This window comes from Bubalus kerabau, chromosome 7 (genome assembly GCF_029407905.1).
Source record: "Bubalus kerabau isolate K-KA32 ecotype Philippines breed swamp buffalo chromosome 7, PCC_UOA_SB_1v2, whole genome shotgun sequence".
Lineage (NCBI taxonomy): Eukaryota > Metazoa > Chordata > Mammalia > Artiodactyla > Bovidae > Bubalus > Bubalus kerabau.
This window is the reverse complement of record NC_073630.1, coordinates 22187515-22205905: the sequence shown is the minus strand read 5'-3', so window position 1 is coordinate 22205905 and position 18391 is coordinate 22187515. Positions and strand designations below refer to the sequence as shown.

General features: G+C 38.3%; 1 long non-coding RNA gene across 1 annotated transcript in view; it reads left to right on the top strand.

Annotated features, from left to right (window-relative positions):
- Positions 1-17580, top strand: part of LOC129657164 (uncharacterized) — a 71371-nt gene extending 53791 nt beyond the window's left edge. The window contains exons 2-3 of the long non-coding RNA XR_008716568.1: positions 10374-10511; positions 16619-17580. This is a non-coding gene — a long non-coding RNA (uncharacterized LOC129657164). The remainder of the gene's footprint in view (positions 1-10373; positions 10512-16618) is intronic.
- The last annotated feature ends 811 nt before the right edge of the window (positions 17581-18391 follow it).

The following is an 18391-nucleotide window of genomic DNA, read 5'->3' as shown; positions in this document are numbered from 1 at the left end:
AGTTTGAGGAAAGGAAGAAATTAGATTAGGAAGAAGAAACAAAATGCATTAAAGTTGATTGTGTGTATGTGTGGTGGGGGTCATCTCACCTTGTGTAATGAGGTTGAGGGCATGTATCAAGAGTTACATATAAAAATCACTCCTAAGTTGACAGGAAAACATAAATAACTATGAAGTATTTGTAAGCAAGTGTTCTTGCACATTTTAGTTTTAATACTATATGACTTGTATGAAAATATATGAACAGCATTTGAACCAGTGAAAATCCAGTCTTCTTATGGGTGGGTTATGGCATCTGGTCCCATCACTTCATGGGAAATAGATGGGGAAACAGTGGAAACAGTGTCATACTTTATTTTTTGGGGCTCTAAAATCACTGCAGATGGTGACTGCAACCATGAAATTAAAAGATGCTTACTCCTTGGGAGAAAAGTTATGACTAATCTAGATAGCATACTGAAAAGCAGAGACATTACTTTGCCAACAAGGTCCATCTAGTCAAAGCTATGGTTTTTTCCTGTGGTCATGTATGGATGTGAGAGTTGGACTGTGAAGAAAGCTGAGTGCCGAAGAATTGATGTTTTTGAACTGTGGTGTTTGAGAAGACTCCTGAGAGTCCCTTGGACTGCAAGGAGATCCAACCAGTCCATTCTGAAGGAGATCAGCCCTGGTTGTTCTTTGGAGGGAATGATGCTAAAGCTGAAGCTCCAGTACTTTGGCCACCTCATGTGAAGAGTTGACTCATTGGAAAAGACTCTGATGCTGGGAGGGATTGGGGGCAGGAGGAAAATGGGATGACAGAGGATGAGATGGCTGGATGGCATCACTGACTCGATGGACGTGAGTCTGAGTGAACTCCGGGAGTTGGTGACGGACAGGGAGGCCTGGCGTGCTGCGATTCATGGGGTTGCAAAGAGTTGGGCACGACTGAGCAACTGAACTGAACTGACTGAACTGATAGAGCAAATTAAAAATGAGAATTTTATCTTTCTTGAGGGAGATGGACTATTCTAGAGAAGCCTTGTTTCTGGATAGAGGACTGCCTCCACGGGGTGGAAATGTTGCAGTGAAATCCTGCCTGTGCTGAGTTGAATCTGGGAATCCATCAGGTAACAGATACCAGATTCCTTCTGAAATGGTGAAGTCTATATAAATATTAGTGTCATTATTGTTAAAAAGCTTTTGTGCAGATGCATGATGAGATTCTTGGTGGTAAGACAATAATTGCCATTTACTGAACACTTTCTATGCTCTCACTGTGTAAGTATTTACAAGGTGATTTCATTAAATTCTAACAAAATTGTGCAAGTGGGTATGATTAAGCCCATTTTATTGATGAGGAATTAGAGGACTACATGCTTAAATAACTCGCCCAGTTTCCCACAGGTAGCTAGAAAGAATTAGAGCTGAACAATTCCCAATCTGTGGTGTCTCTGCAGAATTACCAGCAAATCAGTGAGAAGTTTTCTGTATATCATAGGTTCTATACTGTACACATTTGATAATTCAAGATTGCTCTTCCAAATGCTATTGCTATTCTGTTTTTTCCAGACATTTATCCCTGAAATTTAGTAAACTAAAATTTTAGTTTTAATGCCTTTTAATTATCCTCCATGTAGCTAAGGGATTCGGCCTGTTTTATAAAAGGTGACCTTACAGTCTAAATAGTTAGGATTTGCTAGGAATGAGGTTAATTGCATTAATAATCAGCCTTTCCCCTCAGTTTAAGTATTATGTATGCTTGTGTACTCAGTCATTTCAGTTGTGTCCAACTCTTTGTGTCCCTATGGACTGTAGCCCACCAGGCTCCTTAGTCCATGGGATTCTCCAGGCAAGAATACTTGAATGGGTTGCCATGCCCTCCTCCAGGGGCTCTTCCTGACCCAGGGATCAAACCCACGTCTCCTGTGGCTCCTGCCTTGCAGGCAGATTTGTTACCACTGAGCCACCAGGGAAGCCCCTTAAACAGTATAAATATATGAAAGTCTTTGTTCACTGAAACATTATATTTGATGTCGAAACAGAATTTGAGTGGAGGTTTGGGTGCACAAGATTATCTTTCATGTCAATTTTCACCTGTGTTCCTTCTTTTTTAAATTTAATTATAGTCTCAAACAGAGTATCATGAAGTCAACCTGAAATTTTCCTTAAGGTCAAGATTTTACCTAGGACATTAAGATTCAACTTGTTGCCTCAAGTTTCAACTTGTCTTTTCTGTGAACTTGATATCAAAGGCCTTGGAATTGTTCTCAGTATAACTTTTTATTTCCTCTTAATTATTTCTAATATAAGCAGAAAAGTAAAGGTGCTAATTGGCCTCTTCAGAATTACTTTTTGCTTTTTAATTCTCTTACATCTTCCCTGAAATTTACAGGAGATGGAAAAAGTTGCAATATGAATATGTAGAAAGCTTAAAATATAGTCTTTCCCAGGTAAGAGCAGCTTTGCCAGGCAGCTTCTAAGATTGTTCAAATATCTATGATGTTTTCTCTCCATCTATCTTCAGCTAGTTTCTTTATTGCCTTCTACCAGTCTGAAGAAATTTTACTTCATGATCCTGAGAGAGTGCTTATTCTTATAGAAGTGAGTCCCATTTTTCTTAGACAATTATAAGATGTAACTTTAGAAAATACTGAAGCAAAACATTCAAGTTTTCCAAGTATTTCTTCAGTAGCATAATTTTACCACAGAATCTAGTGAATTCCTTATAAAACCACAATTCTAAATTCAAACTCTCAGAGGTTGCTATTGTTTTTAAACTACCTAAAATTGTCTTCTTTTGTCAACATGCATTGCCATTTCTAATTTCTTGGTTTTTAAGTGTATCCTTTGTATTGCATGTCCTATGGCAACTGAGAATTTCCTGGTAACTTGTGTCAAGTCTTGTGTTTTTCTCTCATTTAAAAGCAATACTGGATCTTATGCCTTAGAGAATCTTGTTTTTATGATGAAATAATTTTTAAAATCTAAATGATCCCGTATTAGGTTTTCAATCCATTCCCACTTCTTGAATCTGTTCTTTACTTTCCCACTTTTTGCTCCTAAATTCCTGCTTCTAATTCTAAATATCCTACCTGTTCATAGCCTTTAAAATAGATGAGTTAAATAATAAATTACATAGTTTTTTCTTTTTATACAGAAAAAATATAGAGAGAATAAATATATAGATATTACAAAAATGTCACTACAGCTGTTACTTAAATCTTAACATATTCTTAATACATATACAAAGTAGTAGGGGCATGTTCTTGTCACATAGGAGTTAAGAGTTTTTTTCAACTACACAGAGACCCAAACTCAAAGAGAGAGCATGAAAAATTCTATCTCAGCTTAGGATTCTACAGCTTTAAAAACCTGATTGGACAAACATCATGGAATGGAACATATGTGCTTGAATTGTTGTCTCTGAAGTCTTTTAACATTCACTGCAAAGTCACTTTAACGCCCCTTAGAGATACAGACTACTTCTGCAATCTTCAAGCAATACTGCTTTAAGGAAAGGAAGTAAAAAAGATTTAAGTTTCATTAGCTTTGCTATTGTCTGGCTCAGACTTTGTTTCCTACACTCATGTGACTTACTTATGATACAACAGGGAAACAGACAACAAATCATCACTCTCTGGTCTCTCATTCCCAATTTCTTGATGGGTTCCTTTCCAGTACCCATTCCACGGGGCTAGTTTCTTGCCTTATTCTCCAGTGTTTCTAGAGACCAAAGCATTTTCCTTGGGCCAAGTGCTATTGGACCCGCCCAAATGTCCTTTTGTGTAGATGACATTCTGCTGAAGACCTCTCTGATGTCTTGCTCGGTTTAAATCTTTAGAGCTTTGCCTAAATCCAGTGTTCCCTGAAAATGACTTTCTGACTGTCCATAACGCAACTGATTACCTGTGCTCCCCTTTCAGAGCAGACTGGTCTCCCAGACCTGACCATCCTCTCTCTGATCCATTGTCATTTTCCTAGGATATTCTTTATGATAGTGCAGGAATGTTTCTGAAATTCCAGTCACACTATATGCTCTTAATCACTTAGCCAGTGATTAGTTGTTTTTTCAAAGGAAGTATGCTCAGTTGCTCAGTCATGGCCAACTCTTAGCGACCCTGTGGATTGTAGCCCACAAGGCTCCTCTGTCCATGGAATTTTTCAGGCATGAGTCATAGAAAAATGGTACATAAAATAAAAATTTAAAACTCAAAGCAGAATTGCTATAGGAGAAAAATGAAGTAGTTTAAAAGGGAAAGAAAATGTAGCATTGTAACTACATATAGTAATATTACATTATTATGGTCAGCATTTAGATTTTTTATAAGGATGCCATGGTAAGGATGAACATCAGCGAGTGTAGTGAAATGAAAATAAAACCTAGATATGTCAGTGATTGCAATGTGAGTTTAATTTGAGGGGGGGATATAACCTACTTGTCACTTATCAAAAATTATTTTACAAAATAAATTGAACTGAGACTCAAACATATATGTACATTCATGTTCACAGTAGCATTACTCACAATAGCTCAAAGATGGAAGCAATCCAAGTGTGCATCGATGGATAAATGGATAATCAAAATACACTACATGCTACATGAAAGTGGTTTAAACAGTATCTTTAGAAGTTTATTCTTCAAGAAGTCAGATCACTTTGATTATATAGGTTTATACTGTTCTGACATCTCCTTTACATAAAATCAAGATGTTTTTACTTTTGTAAGAGGCAATAGACTCTTTTGATAGACTAAACTTTCCCAACTCATTCTTTTGCACCTTTGCTTAAAAAGATTTAATAGCCCCCTACCAGCTCTGAAATAAATTCTTGATTATCTAGTTCCATTCAGGCATTTTTGTTTCCTTACAGCCACCTAACACAAACTTTCTATTTCAATTGATAACATCTTCATCAAAAAATGCACCCATTCTAACATTGGGCTTATGCTCAGACTATGATTCTGCTCCAGAAGGCTCTTCACTGTTTCCTTTCTTATCCTGAAAATACCAAACATCTGTTAACAGAGTTTCTAGCTCTAGAATTAAGAGAATAACTAGTGCTGGATTTACGATCTATCTATGGCTAAGAGCAGGCTAGACTATAAAAGGTGACAATCTGAAGGCAATGGAGCACAAGCAAGCAGGATTTGAGGAGCTACAATCCAGAAAGAAGAAGAGCAGAGATATTAAGATGACATGCTGGTATTCTGCCTGCCTACCAAAACAAAGCAAAAGTATATCTAAATAAATCCAAAAGAAAAAGAAAATGTTAACCCTTTTAGATTAAGACAACAACACTGTGACATTCTTTAATTTTTAATCCTCTGGCTTGAAATAACATGTTATGAAACGTGTTAAAAATACACAAGAACACAGTAAGCAAAAATCATGAGAAAAGCAACAGACAATATAAATGAACTACAGGGCTGTACAGATGTTAGCTTTATCAGACAGGGAATTTAAAATAATTATGGTTAATATATTCAAAATTTAGAGTAGTATGTAGAATTTCAGCAGAGACCTCGAATGCATTAAAAAAATTGACAAATGGGAATTCTGTACCTAATATTAAATACTGAATTGCAGATTCATTTAATATCAGACTAAACATAGCAGAAAGGAGGATTAGTAAACCAGAAAATAGACCAATAGTATCCAGATTGATCCACAGAGATGAAATAAATGATAGATTGTACAGAAAGTATAAAAAATATATGGAATATAGTAAATATCCAATGTATGATATGAAAGAGAATATGAGACAGTCAGCGTTTGAAAATTTTCTTGGTCAAAATTTCTGAAAACTAATGGTGGCTCAGCTGGTAAAGAATCTGCCTGCAATGAGGGAGATTTGGGTTCGATCTCTGGGTTGGGAAGATCCCCTGGAGAAGGGAATGGCTACCCACTCCAGTATTCTGATCTGGAGAATTCCATGGACTCTATAGTCCATGGGGGTCGCAAAGGGTCAGACACGACTGAGTGACTTTTACTTTCACTTTCAATGAAAGATACCAAACAATATGACCTATGAAGTTCTCTGTTCCCCTGTCTCTACTGTATGGGAAAAATATATATTTGGGATAAATGATAGACTTCAATAAGAAAGAAGAAAACACCCTCCGAAAGAAAGAAGAAGAGTCTGTCTTCCTGACCGTGGAGTTGAGAGAGATGTTTTAGACAGATTACAAAAGTATTAGCTGTTTATGGGTAAAATTGGCATTATTAAAATCAAAAATTCTGTCTTTAAAAGGTACCTTAAAGAGATTAAAAGACAAAGTTGCAGACCAGGAGCAGAAGACATCTGCAATGAATTATTTGACAATGGAGTCACATCTAGAAATTTTAAAAAAACATAAATAAGAAAACACAACTAAAATTAAAAAATAGACAAGACTTGGAAAAAGTTCACAAAGTATGGTATCTAATTGGTCAAATAAGCATATGAAAAATTGTTCAACATGATTATTCATCATGGAAATGCAAATTAAATCCACAAGGTGATATCTTTATAATCACCCCAAAGGCTAAAACTACATAGACTGATCACATGCAGAGTGGCAAGTGTGTGGTCAGCTGGAACTCATATATATTACTGGTGATAGTACTATAGTTGGTACAACCATTAAAAAAAAACTGTTTCAAATACATAGTTAACCTGTACATACATATACCATTTAACCCAGAAAGTTTACTTTCTTATATATAGCTAAGAAAAAAGTTCTTAATATCCACAAAAGGAATATATATATACACACATACATATATCTGCTTTATTTGTCATAATTAAAATTGCATATAATAATTAAAATATCTAGCAACAAGAGAATGGCAGTGAACAACAATAATATTAAATCTCACAAACATGGTATGGAGAAAAAGAATCAAGATACAGAAGAATATGTAGTTTATTATTTACTGTATGAAAATCAGAAACAGGTTGAACTCATATATGATGACAGAAGTCAGATTGGTGATAACCTAATGGGGGAAATTTGAGGTGGGCATAAGAAAGCTGTTGGGATGCCAAAATTGATCAAGATCTTTATACAGTTGGTGATATATGGATTTTTATAGATTAGAAAATCTGAATCTATAAGATATGCCAGTAAAATGATAAATATACATCTTGATACATTTTCACAAAGTGAATATAGCCCCTTTATCTGATAAAAACATTATCTGCCTCTAAAAGTGCTCTTCATATCCCCTACTAGTATCTTCCATCCCCAGGGATAACCATTTTCCTGACTACTGACACTCTAGATTACTTTTGCCTGGTTTTGAACTTCATAGTAATTGGATTGCTTATAGTTGTTGTTTATTTAGTTGCTTTACAGTATTCCATTGAATGAATATACCACAATTAATTTTCATTCTTTCATTCTACTAGAGATGGTATTTATGGTTTTTCCAGGGTGATTATATGTAGTCCTTCTAAAAGCATTTTTGTACATGTTTTTGATGAACATAATTATGTATTTCTGTTAGATAAGTTCATCTGAGTAGAATATCTGGGTCTACCAAGATGTATTTATTTCCCTAAGGTGAAGCATAATTATCATTCAGTGCAAATTCCTTTCAGCACTTAACAGTCATTAAGTTTTACCATCTCTGAAATCCAGAAGCGCTTCTACATAATCAGTTATTTGTGCACTTCATTGGTCTTCCGCCTCGCTCAACTACTTCTCATGTTTATTTCTTGTTTTTCCCAATGGGAGTATAAGTTCTCAGAGAAAAGAAAATTGGATCTTCCATTCTTTAAAAACATGGTTAGGGAGCTTTCCTGGTGGCTCAACACCTAAGGCTTTGAGCTCCCAATGCAGGCGACACTGGTTTGCTCCCTGATGGGGGAACTAGATCCTGCATGTTGCAACTAAGAGTGGGCACTGCCAAACAAGAAGTACATTTTAAAAATGCGATTAGTCCCTTCCTCTTCTCTTTGGCAGTAAACACTCCTCACCCCTAGTTTCTTTTGCACCTGCTTAATATTTAAGTCTCGTCTTCCAAATTCTCTATTTCCCTAGTTATCTGTTTTTGATTACTTTTTTTTTTTTTGAATAGTACTATACTTTCTTTGATTGCTCCAGTGAGCACCTGTTCCTCGGAATTTGGTCATAAGCACTAGCCTTTGTTTCCCAGGCTCATGTTTACCTAAGATTTATTCATTTATTCTTTGTTCCTCCTTTGCTCCATGACTCATTATCTCAGAGCGTCCCAGAGGAAGGGGAGTTTAGACATATATTTTAAGTACCTATAATTTTAACAGTATTAAGGTAGCCTCAGTGAGGGATACAAAGAAGATGACAACAAGATACACATCTTTTCTCACAAATTAGCCTAGTTAAGAAGATGCCAAGTAAATTGAAATAATGAAGTCTGATTAAGACCATTACATATCATTAGTTATGAAAAAGTTATAAGGCCCAATCTTATCCAAAATAAAATACAAAGGCACAAAGTAACTGAAGGAAATCCAAATAAATTTCACTTTTTCTATGATGACACCACCAATTAAAAACCATATATAGGAACTCCCATGGCTGTCCAGTGGTTAAGTCTCCATGCTCCTACTGCAGGGGGCATTGGTTCTATCCTTGGTCTAGGAATTAACATCCCACATGCTGGGCAGTATGGCCAAAAATTAAAAAGATAATTTAAGAAACTAAGGAGAGAATTTTATATATATATATAAATAAAATAAGTTAATATATATAGCATATTTATATATAATTATGTTATATTTATATATAAACATTATATATATAATATAATTCTCTCCTTAGTTTCTTAAATTGTCTTTTTAATTTATATATAAATGTAATATATTTATATATAATTATGTCAGAGAAAGGAATGGCAACCCACTCCTGTACTCTTGCCTGGAAAATCCCATGGATGGAGGAGCCTGATAGGCTGCAGTTCATGGGGTTGCGAAGAGTCAGACACGACTGAGCGATTTCATTTTCACTTTTCACTCTCATGCGTTTGAGAAGGAAATGGCAACCCACTCCAGTGTTCTTGCCTGGAGACTCCCAGGGACGGCGGAGCCTGATGGGCTGCTGTCTATGGGGTCGCACAGAGTCGGACACGACTGAAGTGACTTAGCAGTAGCAGCATATATAATTATATATATAGTATATATATGTCAACTATGAAATCATTAAAATGAAAATTCTTATTGTTTTTATATACCTGTGTACTAGCCCAGCTTCCCTTGAAATTATAGACAAAAGCAAACACTTCTGCACTCATGCTCTTTTGGGGAGTGCAGAAGTTGAGGCAGAAGAACAAATATAAGACATCATTGCCTACTAGACCACAGTTTCCTGGTGATCTGATTGCACTGTCATTCAGAATGTTTTCTTAGAGACCATATATAGTCACTGCAATTGCAAATAGTCCATGATGGTCGAGGAGGAAGGGAGAAAAATCTATCTGTTGAGTCCCAACTTCCACTGATACATATTTCCCCATGAAGCATCTACTTCCCAAACTTCTGGGTTGCATACGCAACTTCTGTTTGCATATGTGTGCATATGTATGGATGCCAAGTGGGTGCTGAGCCATCTCATGCCACAGTAGTATTAGGGAAACATGGAGGGAGCCAGGAACCATTCAACCCTGGATGTGAGCAAATAGGTGTAATTAGGAGCTGTCTGTAAGACAGGGTATAGGTCTGTGGAGGTGCTAGTGGGCCAGAAGTAATCTGGCAGCTTACACTGGAATCGTGTAAGCTGTTACTGAGGCCTACTCTGACCCTAGGGCAAAGCCAGCACATGAATCTGGGGTGTCATATAAACAAGGAACTCCTTTTCAGATCCATTCATGTCTAACAACATCCTTGTCTCATCTAAGATACTCCTCTCATTTCTTCCTCATATAGAAGTACAAGTCTGATTCATCAGGGTGGTCAAACATTTTAACTTTCCAGAAAACCTTAAAAGGGATTGGCAAGGCAGGCTCCAGAACCACTGCTACAATTGGTTCCAGTCTAGAAGTGGTACTCCTCGCCTCCCTTCACGATCTCCCATGTGAGATTTCTCTCGCTCTCAGCTAACTCTCGCTCACCTGCACTGCTAACCCAGTAGGATGATCCAGATCTTCATTCCCAAGAGGTTTGAGCCTATAGTTGCCCTTATAAGGGTGTGGTTGTTACATTTCCTCAATTACATTTGACATAGGAGTCCCAAAAGACACCATGGTTAATTCCCTGCATTCAAAATATTCCTCCCAGTCTTTGCTGTGTAGCAATCAAGTCAGGCTTGGTTACCCTCCCCACACCCTACCCCCAGGAAAGTAACTCTTTTCTTTGTTTAAAAAGAAGCCAGATGATACCTGCAATCTTGAATTTAGTGTAACCTATATTGTGTTTCCTTGTCCTCCTCCCTTTAGTACAGGATTGTGCACCCAAAGAAAACCTCCCCCAGCCCCACAGAGTGCTGGCCTCAACTTGGACCTCAGCTGAGCCCTCAGAAGACCTTTCCACCTTTGATCGGGCTGGCTATTGCTGGATTATGGGGTTCATGATAGGTAAGTGAAAGCATTAATTGCTCAGTTTTGTCCCACTCTTTGTGACCCCATGGACTGTAGCCTGCCAAGCTCCTCTGTCCATGGAATTCTCCAGGCCAAAATACTGGAGTGGAAGCCATTTCCTCCTTCAGGGGATCTTCCCAACCCAGGGATCAAACCCAGGTCTCCTGCATTGCAGAGAGATTATTTACAGTCTGAGACACCCGGGAAGCCCAATAAGTAAGTTGATGTTATAGTCAGGAGCCCATGTTTGTATGTCCTTCACTTTAGAATTAGTACATTGGTCAAAGATGGCGTGTAGGATACTGTTTTCACAGAGTAGGCATTCTGTTAGCACTTGAACGATGGTGCAGTGAGGCACACTGCAGATGGGGACTGGAAGTCAACATTCAGTAGGAATGCTCTGCTGCTCCTCCCGAAGTGGAGATAGTTGACCTGCCGCCAAGCGGCTAACCAGCCTCCCTGAGGAACGAAGCCTTGTTGAGGGCCTAATGTTGATATACACTGCCCGCAGGTTGAACATTCAACGGAAGCAGGAGTTGAATCAGCCTTGGCGAGGGAAGTGCAACTTGTCAGGTCTGTGCTGAGTCTACAGCTTTGCCTGTCTTCTTCCATTGCTTCAAGTCTGCCCCATGAGATCTGCGTGTGGGCAAAGAGTAGTTTCCACAGCATCTCATGTCTATAACAGGAAAACTCAAGACATGAAGTGAGAAGCACATGGTATATATTTGAAGCCTGTGTCAGGAAGAAGTTGCTAAGCTGAGCTCCAGATTTATAGTGGTATAGGAGTAGTGTATGCTGGTGCTAGGACTCTTTTGGCCTAAATGCAGAACAGATGTGTAGATCATGGGGCTGTGCAAACTCAATATGCTGTGTCCTGATTTTTCTGGTGCCTTAAGCAGATACTTATTTGCTTGTTTGTAAGCCCCACAAACATAATAAAAGGCAGAATATTTCATATACCAAGATTAGGACTGACATTCAGCTGGTAAGTCTCGGTGTGGTAAACTGCCCAGTGGATCTGATGAGTCAGGTTGCCCTCTGATAAAATTCGAGAAGGCATAACTGCAGGTTAAAGAAAAGATTTCTAAAATGGCATCAATAAAAGAAAGGCAGAAATGTTAGAAATAGAATGCATCATGTTGGGATCACTAGTCAACTCACTGTTTTTTTCTTAAATGATAAGTTAAAGGGAGGACCCTAAAAAGACTGGAATGGAAAACAAGAAATTTAAAAAATTTGATAGTTAAAGGAGAGCTGTCAAAGCTTTTATGAGGAGCAACAAGATGATCAGAACTTGGCTTTAGGAAAAACAAGTCGGTAGTATTATTTTGGAGAACTGTAAGGGTTTGGAGAAAAAAAAAATGACTTTAGCCTTAGTTGAAGCACAGTGAGACTTGAATTTCACTAACATTAATGAGAATGGTGGGGGGACAGCGCAAAGCAAGACACCACTTATTAGGCTTATGCATTAACTGGATGGAGGAGGGGAGTTAAGATATATTAAAGACAATTTGAGATGTCAGCCCTAGCTTATTGACATGGGAGTAGAGTCATCTTTAATTTTGATGACATTGAATTTGAGGTGTTAGAATACAGATTGATTTAACAGTTTTTATATATACATATACATATATATATCTACACACATACACATATACATGTATGTATGTACTTCTGTGTTCATATATATATGTGTGTGTGAGTGTGAAGTCGCTCAGTTGTGTCCGACTCTTTGCAACCCCGTGGACTATAGCCCACCAGCCTCCTCTGTCCATGGGATTCTCCAGGCAAGAATACTGGAGTGGTTTGGCATTTCCTTCTACAGGGATCTTCCCAACCCAGGGATCAAACCCGGGTCTCCTGCATTGCAGGCAGATGCTTTATCCTCTGAGCCACCAGGGAAGCCACACGTATATATAGATGTGTGCATATAGCTGTTGAGGAAATGAAGATATCCAGATCACCCTTCAAGGAAAGGCTTGATGGTTAGCAGCAGGGCACCTGGTTGGAAGTCAGCATCCACCTGTCTTCACTATCAGATTTGCCTTAGCTTCACAGAACTCCCTTGCTTGAGGTTACATCCCTCCTGGAGTAGCTTGCACCCAGTTTCCAAGAGATGCAGGAATGTAAAGCTCTGGCCTTTGTGACCTGGGCACGATCTTGTGACTGGTAATACTTTCTTCGGAGCTCCTTGCCAGTTCAACTTTTTCCTCTGCCTGTTTCTGCTGCTTAATCTTTCCTGTTTAGTTTTTGGTCCCTAATAAGCTTTATGCACCTAAACTGCATTTACCCAATCTATAACAGTAGTGGTGTATCCTTTGGGAGTTCTTTTAGATGCAAATAATGGAAAAACCATCTAAACATGTCTAAAAATATTATTGTCTCATAAAACAAAAAGGGTCTGAAACACGGCCATTACAGAGTTGACTAACAAATGACTCAATGATATCATCGTACCTATGAGCGTCTTTCCCTTCCCTTATGATAGGTTTTTGTTTTTATTTTTGTTTTTTTGCATGACTTATTTGTTTTGTTTTAATCAGAGAAGAAGCTCTCTAGGTCCTAGTGGCCTGAACTGGGTCATATACTCATCGTTTATAAGGAAGCTGGGATAGCAATTTCTAGTATGTTCAGCTCTTAGAGCAGAAGGCAATCTGCCAACAAGGATACATTTGGGAAAATAAATGATTTGGGGTGAGTAGCCATCGGTGTCTACCACAAAAATGTCTGAACTTGATACCATAAATGTAATATGGAATACCTGATTTTCATTATTCCCTTTAAATCAAATTGCATTAGACTCTAAGTGCCCATAGTTCTGGTGTGTAGGAGGAAATTTACTTATAATCCCCTGGTGTGAAAATTCTTGATATTATTTGATGCCAAAGCATAAAAAAAAAAAAAAAACAAGTGTCAGCAGCTGACACTTGTTGTCATCAAAGCACCCATCATTTTGTGCACATAGAACCTGCAGGTGTAATATTTTCACTGCTTCTAGGCCACTCACTGCTGACCCATGTGACTGGATAGTGGGGCCAGGAACTTTGCAATCATGTGTGCTACCCTCTAGACACACCTTTCTTCTACATCATCCTCTTCAACGTCTTACCTTATCATCCTTTTAAGACAAGTGCTCGCGAACACTGTGCTGGCTCCTTATAAATGCAAGACCTGCCATCTCTGATCTCTGTCATCTAAGGGAAATGTCTCCCTCAAGTCACTCTTCTGCCTTCTCCATCTTCTTTCTCTCGCCTCTTCTCTTTACACATCATGGATAATCTTTTCATAGAGTTTCAACAAGGAAAGTATATCCTGCAAAAATCCTTGAGACAAGGAAATGCTTAGGGCTTGATTATTGCTCCAAGTTATAGGAGATGGGAAAATGCAAAGATCAAAACATGAAAGAATAAAAACTGATCCCAGCTTCCACCCCAGGGTTGCCAGAATTAGCAAATTATAGTTCAGGAAGCCTAGCTCACTTTGAACTTCAGATAAACAATTAGCCTTTTTTTTTTTTTTTAAAGTATGAATTTGTCCCGTAAGTTTGGAACAAATTTAACTGGGCATCATGCATTTTTTCTAGCAACTTTAAACCACCCCCCTTCCCTATAAAAAACAGATGCCAACTAGTATAGTTGTTAATGTTGGTGTAAAGCTTAGAAGAGAGGTTGCTATTATAAACATAGATTTCAGAGACTTCCAATTAGACTACAGCTGATCCTATCTAAAATGACATAAACTTCAAGGAGGTAGAATGTACAAAGAGAAAAAAAGATTCTTTGTATTCTTCTTAAAGTCTTTTATAATGCTTGACATATATCAGTAGATCTCAACAAAATTTTCTGCTTAAATAATAGATCCTTTCTCCCCTGTTTTCATTATCCTTTTAGGAGATTATGTAATATAAACATATGTAGTAATTCCTGTGACACTTTACGAAGTCTTAAGAGTCGCCAGTCCAGGTTCGATGCACGATACTGGATGCTTGGGGCTGGTGCACTGGGACGACCCAGAGGGATGGTATGGGGAGGAAGGAGGGAGGAGGGTTCAGGATGGGGAACGCATGTATACCTGTGGTAGATTCATTTTGATATATGGCAAAACCAATACAATATTGTAAAGTTAAATAAAATAAAATTTAAAAAAAAGAGTGGAAGAGAGATTCATATTAGTATTATACTTTCATGATTATTCAGATTGTCCATGCATGTGACCTGGACATTATATTAATAAAAGATTCTCTCATAGATGAATAATTAGAATAATTATTTTGAGAAACCAATGTCTGTTTCTAAATGCTCTCAGACAGTGCATGTATCAATAAAACCTTAAATTTCAACTAATTTTAAAATGTACACAATAGACATACTTTTCAGGTTTCTTTAATGATTAACTTAAATTTGTCAGGCTGTTCATATGGCACTTCTTGGGAAGATTCAGAGCTGTTGTCTAGCAGTAAACATTAAGGACAATAGCAGACCAGATTCTAGAAAGTGTGAATCTAATTTTATTGGTATGATATACTTGACAATGTAGTCCATGTAACTGGCTTTTCCCTTTGGGATAATCAAGACCATAGAGAGAACGTACTACCTAGAGGCTGGGGAAGGACACCATCAAGCACAGTTTGAAACTGATTGAAACTGCAGCTGTGGAGACAGGGCCCAGGTGGCCTAGAGATAGTGTTGAGTGTGACTGGCCTTGCCTTCATCGCTTCTAGGGGCCAAGAACATCACAGGGTTCCAGGTAGCACTGAAGAGAGCCTTGCCTTTGCTCAAGCTCCCTACACGCATTCAGTGGCTCCCTCCAGAGCATTGAATTCAAATGCAGGGCTTGGACTCATCAGTTATTTTAGAATCACATTAACTTGGCAACATTTCCAGAAAATAAGAATACCGAGTGTCTAAATTGCCAGTGGAAATGGTTTTGAAATGAAGCAGGAGGAAGTTTCCTTGCATTAGAAAGATTGTGCAGTGACTTTGGTGGTGATTATTATTCCATCTGTTGATGTGATTATGGAAATTCTGGCTGAGACTGTGAAGTCTTGTGGACTCTGTCTTCCCTGTACTCCCCAAAGAATGGAGAGCTGCCAGCTATGCAAAGTGCTGGAAAGGGATAAAAGCAAATCACTGACCTTGAATTACTGTTCAGGAGTTCTTCACGCTTTTGATATAGGTGAGTTTGTTTCTGTATATTTACACAGCCTTGCAAAACTCTTCAGATGTTCTTAACCGAGGTATTTTTTTTATGCTGATCTCTGAACTCCACTGCATGGTACCCAGAAAGGCTGATGAAGCACAGAGGGGATGAAATGAAAAGCAGCAATAAGTTTAGTTTTAAAAAAAGGGGGATATTATATGCACATGGCCATGTAAGCAGCTAAGGAAAATGTGAGTGGACCAATGCTCATGCTACACAGCCCAAACCAAAAAATAATTCTTGTGAGGAGAAACAATTTTAAGGTATTAATAATTGGTACTTTCAGTTCTTATATATTTTGTCATTGGCCATAAAGATGGACAGGGGGTGTAAAGAATTCTTCTAGTTAAAAAAAACTATTTGATTTTGAGTCATTGATTCATTTTTAACAGAAAAGACCAAGACTGAGACTGTCCTTATAAACATCAGATTTCTCAGGGAGAGTAAAAAATGCCATGTCTCGTGGAGTCTTCCAGGTCTGAGGAACTCTTGATGTCACAGGGATTCGGTCTGGTTTCCAAGCTGCTCCTACCTTAATGGTTTGGATTCCTTAAGGTATCCTTTTCCACCATCTGCTTGGCTCAGTGCAGTAAGATGTTTTTCCTCTGAAAATAATAGAACGGGCAATTTCGTATGCCTCTTTAGGGTACCGACCAGGAGGTGCTTTCTAATTTTTGTGATTCGACTTCTCCAGTGAAACATAGGACCTGACAGCATTGTTAGGAAAATGAGTCCTCTGTGCATCTGAATTTGTTGTTGCAGTATCTTTAAATGTGAAGTGACTCATTTCAGCCTCTGAGAGACAGTCTTGGGTAGATTCATCCATGTTATTGTTCACCGAGGCTATTTATTACCTAGAAGTTTTGTTTTTCACTTCTACCTCATTATTCCTTCCACCACCCCAGGGAAGCAAGCCTGAAAGCATCCATGACGGTTGGAAGCAAACGGTGGACACCAGTGTGCATTGTCACAGATCCATCGGGGTCAGTTTAAGACGCCACACAACCAGAGCTGAAGGTCTTCAGTGCCATGCATCTCCTCACTTCAGAATCGCAAGAAGGAAAGTTCTACTTCATCTCTTTTGCCCAAGCCATTTCTTTGGTCATACTACGAGAATTCTAATCCTAGTCCATGTTTGAAAAATTAGAACGGCCTCATTAATCCAGGGCCTAACTAAAGCCAGAGTAGGTTTAGAGAAGTTAGTCTGGAGGCAAGTAAACCTGTTATTTTAAATCAAAGTTGAAAATATGAATGAAATTGGTAGCATTATTATTAATGCTTTTTAATGCTAGATGTGTGTTTTACAGGAAATATCATTGTGATTTGGAAATATGGACAGTGTTGTCAGACCCTTAATGAATTTAGGAAATGCTGTTGGCTAATTGCTCATAAACCAGTCTTTAAAATTGTTTCCTCTTTCTTAAGTATTTGCTTCTAAATATTCTAGAATGACATCTGCTGGGCCTGGGAGAGAAATGAGTCAATGGACTGTCCCATGGAGCCACAAAACCAATGAAGCAAGGGTACTTCACTTCTTTGGATAGTCACAGTTTCTTCAGAATTCTTTTTCCCTCTTTTTATTTATGAGTCCTAAGGTTCCTCATATCTGTTTCCCAAATATTGATAGTGAACCAGAGCAAAGCTGATCTTATAAGTAGTTGTTGTTGTTTAATCATTCAATCGTGTCCAACTCTTTGAGGCCCCATGTACTGTAACCCGCCAGGCATGGAATTCTCCAGGCAATAATACTGGAGTGGGTTGCCATTCCCTTCCTCCAGGGATCTTCCTGACTCAGGGATTAAACACATCTCCTGCCTTGGCAGGTGGATTCTTTACCACTGAGCCAGCAAGGAAGCCCTCTTATAAGTGGTACAGTTTACACTATTTGAAGATGTTCTTCTTATCATCTAAGTGACTATTAAGGGCCACTTTTATAGTCACTGTGGAAACATCCATAAAAAACAAACATCCCTGATAAAAGAAACATATAATAAACAAATAAATAAAATGTGTATTCCGTAGGAGATAATTGCTGCTGTGGTAGAAATAATGAAAGGAACTGGGGAATCCTGAGAGTAAAGGAGGAAACTTCAGCTTTAAGTAAGGTGGTCAGGAAAATCTTTACTGATGAAAATAATTATTTTTAACCAAAACTCATAATGGTGGTGGTTTAGTCACTAAGTCGTGTCTGACTCTTTGCGACTACATGGACTATACAGTCCATGGAATTCTCCAGGCCAGAATACTAGGGTGGGTAGCCTTTCCCTTCTCCAGGGGATCTTCCCCACCCAGGGATCAAACCCAGGTCTCCCACATTGTGGGCAGATTCTTTACCAGCTGGGCCACAAGGGAAGCTTTTAGGATACTATAAACCAGCTAGGCTTTACTCTCAGAGAGTTGGATAGTCATTGTTATGGTTTGGCTTAAATTCTAACAGTATCATTCAGCTGCTGGTTGAAAAGAGAATACAAAGGGGCAATTGTGGGAACAGGAGACCAATAAACAATCTACTATGATAAGAAAACTGGCAAACAATGACTGTCACTAGGGCCAGGCTGACTGATGCCCATGCTGATGGAATTTACAGCGTGACTAGATGTAAGACAGGAGAGGAAAAAAGGAGTCAAGACTCCCAACAGTTTGGTCTGAGCAATTGGAAACAAGAGTTTCCATTTACT